The sequence below is a fragment of the Cibotium barometz genome, chromosome 1 (assembly GCF_041138505.1).
Source record: "Cibotium barometz isolate CiBa-2024 chromosome 1, ASM4113850v1, whole genome shotgun sequence".
Taxonomy (NCBI): Eukaryota; Viridiplantae; Streptophyta; class Polypodiopsida; order Cyatheales; family Cibotiaceae; genus Cibotium; species Cibotium barometz.
Genome location: NC_141046.1, coordinates 10824473 through 10829752, shown reverse-complemented (window position 1 = coordinate 10829752; position 5280 = coordinate 10824473).

Below are 5280 nucleotides of genomic sequence, written 5' to 3'. Positions count from 1 at the left end.
GTAGTTTGCCAAGTGCACAGTATACGAGTATGTTCATAGGAGCTTCACAATTACACTCACCTTTATACCAACCACTTGAGCCTCACACACATCCATAATTGAATCCATTAACACATTTATCTCGTTACAATAATCTAGATTGTAGCTTAGGTTTGTGAGAACTAGCTCTAGAATTAGGCCACTCCATCCTTGTGTATACACTTGTTTTTATCCTATCTTGCATCTACACGCATTCACGCACACTCATTTAAACTAGCTTCACTTCACGCGAGTATTCACACAAAAAATAAAAAAACATATGGAAAACACAAAACAAAAGAGAACAAAAAAAGCGACACACAAAGAGACATTGTAGAAGAAAACACATGCGAGAAAACTTAAAATTTTCGTAGTGGAATGTGAAGCTACACTTTCGTCTCCTCGAACTTTCTTTGAAAAAATTTGAGATTGAGCCTAGGTAGACTCTCCTGATTACCAAAAGATATCTTTGTGAGGAGATCGACTCTATGCACTTGCGATAAAGAAAAGTAGTGATGTCTGTACTACTTACTCTCTGTACAAAGATAGTGAGAGTGAGGTTGCCTCATGTGCTCCCACGGTAAGTAGCGAGATAGGAATTGAGAAATTTCTAATCCCCCATCTCCTCAAAACCCTTCCTTTGACCTTGATCATTTATCATTAGCAACAAGAAAGGATTTCACATATCCTCTAATGGCTACAAAACGGCCTATCGATGATTTCTACTTAGCCAACACAGTGGTCTAGACTTACCCCTTGCATCTAGAGAAATAAACCCACTTTCAAGTGGGAAACAATGACCTTTAACATAGATGTTCTCCCTCCTACTAGATGAGAGGAATCTCACACAGAACCTTAATGTCTACTGATGGATGGTGTATTAGCATCCTTAAATAGATGATCAATCCAATAACAAATGAAGTGGAATATGTGGATGGCTACCATCATATCTATGAGATCGTGCAACCCAAAAGGGTAAACCAAGAAAATGTAGTTGAACCTTTAAACCCTAAGGTTTGGAGATTCACAAGCAAGGAAGGATGTAGAGTGTACACATACACATTTGGGAATATCTACTACCCTAAGATTCTCACAGGAGAAACCCTTTTTGACAACGCAACAAAACACTCACTTAGAAAGAGGATCCCCTTCGTCGATGTAAAAGGTGGGTTGCTTGCTGTATATCCAGTTAAGAAAACTTTATTGGAAAAGCTTAATCCCATTACCTCAAGCTATCCACCCTTGGTCAAATATTACTTACGTATGGAAGTTCTAATGATTCACACATTGAGAAATTGTGTGAGGGAGTATGTGTCAGTGTGACGAGCCTATTCAGATCTTAGCTTTTGGACTGACTTTGGATGGAACAGCCAGACAATGGTTCCAAACCCTAAAACCTCCCTATAAGGCCGCTTAAGTTGCCTTAAAGAATGCTTTTAGGGTAGAGTTCTCAAAGATTGAACCCAAATGGAGTCATGTACAACTGAATAATGTCAAGCAATGAGAGAATGAGTAAGTATGGGAATACATTTGATGCATTAGTTATTATAATTCCCGCTACTCAATTGATGAGAAACCAAGTCAACCAAGATTGATTCATTGTTTCTTGAAGGCTTGAAAGATCAGAAGTTGCACAATTACCTTTATTTGCAAAAGCGGATAACCTTTAATGAGAGATGCATTGATGCTCTCAACTTTGATGATAACATATCTAGCTTGAGAGGGTCTGAGAAATTCAGTACACCATCTGAAGCTCCCCATAGCATAACCTCAAGTAGGAAAAAGTCAGATAAAATGAGTGTCGAGGACATGGTTGCTATTGTGCTAAAGAAAATGGAGGAGAATTGGAAGGTACTCTCTAGATATTATAGAGCATGATCAAGGAGAGAGGGATCATGGTGTCCTTATTATCGAGGTAATCACACTTGTAATGAGTGTTTATTCAATAGGGGACGAATAGGCTTGTGGTGTGGTTATTATAGGAGATACACTAATCATGATACCTATAATTGCGGGTACAATCTAGTAAGTCACGGTATGGCTATTTTAGCTCTTCCTGCTACCACCCAACCTTTAGCACTCCTTGCCCCACATAGTGTAGATAGTGGAGATCCTATGCCCCCTACTAGGACTAACCTCCCGCCTAGAGGAATTGTTAAGTTGCCTTAGACACCTCTTCATATTCTAGGACCTCAACCTATAGCTCCTGGCGTGACAACCATGAGACACATTGAGGCAGGACCACTTATTGATGAGGATGTCAGCAACACTTATATGCTAGATTTAGATTGTGCTATGTAGAAGGACCATTGGGATACAACTCTTACCTAATGTCTGCAAACTCTGACATAGAGCTTATAAGGATGACTGACAATACCTTGGCCCCTATTTACAGAATGTTAACCTTTGGCACATATGACTGAGGGAAGCCAATGGGTTATAAGGCACAAGAAATGAACTCTACAAACCCTGCCTAACCCTTAGCTTCCTATACATGTGGAGGATCACACCTTAAAAGGGAGTGCCCCTACTGAGTCTCAATGCTATCACACTAGCATTTAAGTTGTGGCATAGCTCACATCATTTAGGATTGCCCCAACAAAACTCACCTAGGAAATGATCAAGGGCCCACAACCTAACTGAACATGCTGAGTGCCCTGAGAGAAAAAAGCACTTTGATGATCTGATGCACTCGTCCTCACATGAGTCCAGGCCAAGGTCACGGCTCCTCATGGCTTCTTAGAGGAAAAAGAGAGTGACAAAATCTTGGATGCTTCTATGAAGCGTTTTAAATGTTGCAATTTTAGCGACCTAGCATCCATTAACAAATGAAGCTTAATGGATAATGCTATGTGCACCTTAGGGATAGAGGTCCTAAGGTTATAAATTCTCCAATTACCATGGTTACCTAGGGTAGGCATGGTAGGTACTTCCCATGATCTAGGAGTCTCTTTTAGGTGAGTCAGGTGAGATAATCTGGGGGAGATGGAGGTGATTTAGGGACTATAAGCGCTTCCTTCTTGGAGATCTATATAAGTGTGTTCTCTACACTCATTTGCTGAGATTTTAGTGATCTAGCATCTATTTTCGTTAGTCCTTAGTGGATATTGCTATGTGAACCTTAGGGATAGAGGTCCTAAGGTTATAAGCTCTTCGATTACCATGGTTAACTAGAGTAGGCATGCTAGGCACTTCCCTTGATTGTGGAGCCGCTTTTAGGTGAGTCAGGTGAGACAATTAGGGGGATATGGAGGCAACTTAGTGATTCTAAGCGCTTACCTTCATGGATATCTATATATTTGTGGTCTCTAGATTCATTATTGTGTACAAGAGAGGAGACTATGTTATAGCTTTGTGCTACATACCATTTGTTGGAAATATACTTGGTGGTTCCTTTGTGGGCAAAAGGCTTCTCTCTATTGCATTGAGGTAATCACAGTCTTTATCATTTATCATTTCCATTTATGTTGTTTATTGCCTAATTATGTTGTTTATTGCCTAATTACTTACATGCTTAGTGCATCTATTCACTCTAAGTCATTAGCACTGTGCATGCTTATTTGTCGGATTGTTTATGATGTTTATTGCCTAATTACTTACATACTTAGTGTTGAAATATACAAGTGAATGGGTGTGTGCGGAAACAAGCCCTTAGTAAGAGGCTGTAAAAGAGAATCTGTAAATGAGTGAGAAGCAGTGAAAAGGTGAGAGGTATCTACTGGGAGAGAATAAAGGGTAGAATGAGAAGATTTAGGATGTGTGGAGATATTCTGGGAAAAGTGAAGAGGTGGAGAGAATCAAGAAAAAGAGGTGGAGTGAATCAAGGAGAGATCAGTGGGGATTAGATGCTTGGCATCTTGTGGATGTAAACTCTATAAATTGAGGCATTGGCCTAATGAGAATTTGCTGGTTTTTGAGTATCCATGGCTACATTAAGCTATCAGTTAATTGCTCACTAATCTCATCTTAATCATCATCTAATCTCTTGTTAATGATGTTGATTCTTGCATTTGATCCACCATAGCTCATTAATTTGCTTGCATTTTAATATGGTATCAAAGCCTAGCTTAGGATCCATCCAATTTATGAGCTTATTATCTTGCTAATTATCCTATTAATTAGGATTAGGAGATAATCAAATATTTAGTCAATTTTCAACAAGTTCTTTTGCACCCCAACTGGTGGAGGGGCTTGATCTCCCTCCAGGATTAACATTAGGCAATATCCTCTTAGCCACACATAGCTAATCCTCCTATCATCTCATCTAATCCTGGAGGGGCTTGATCTCCCTCCAGGATTAACATTAGGCAATAGCCTCTTAGCCACACATAGCTAATCCTCCCATCATCTCATCTAATCATCATCTCATCTAATCATATCTTCAAACCGCCGTCGGGACCTGCAGAAATTTGCGAAAACGCCAGCGCCTTTTTCTGAGAGTAAAGCTGTAAAATTGTCTTCACTCCTTGGAATTGGAAGCAAAGGAGCTATCCCAAGGGGTTTTTGGATGCTCTGAGCATGCTGGTGGCCTCAGAATCTAGAAATTCTTCAAGGAAAAGTGGAATCAAACTCTGCATCAAATCTGCACAAGTGACTGGTAAAACAGAGATTAAGCATTCAATGTTTGGTTAAATCTTTTGTTTCTTGGCTTGATCCTCTACTAGACTAACTGATATTGATCCTCTACTAGACTAATTGATATTGATCCTCTACTAGACTAATTGATATTGATTGTTTTGAAAGAAGTTGAGCTCATTTGAACTCTAAGGCCCCAGATCTGGCCTCCCCGTACACTCTGTTTTCTACACACAAAACAAGGGATTATTTTACTAATCAGTGATTAATCAGCACTAATCGCTATATTTTGGTGCAATTGAGGGTTCAAATTTACCATTGGGTATCTAATACTACAGATCCCTATCACTTCAGATTACAATTCGGAGATGGTTTGATACTCCAACTATTTAGTACTACAGATTTGTTACCCTTGGCTTTATGTAATTTTTGGTGAATTTATGCTGATAAATCTGTTGTAATCATCACCTAAACACCAGATTGAGTTGTAAAAGGGTAGACACTGCCCTTGAATCTTGAATTGGATCAAGAGGTAAGAACTACTTCACATCATCATGAGCACGGCACAAGAGATAGCTAAATTTAATGGGGAGCAGTTTTATACATGGCAAACAAAAACCATGTATTTGCTTATGAGGAAAAATCTGTGGGGGCTAGTTGAGGGAAGAGATGAATGCCCAGAGGTGA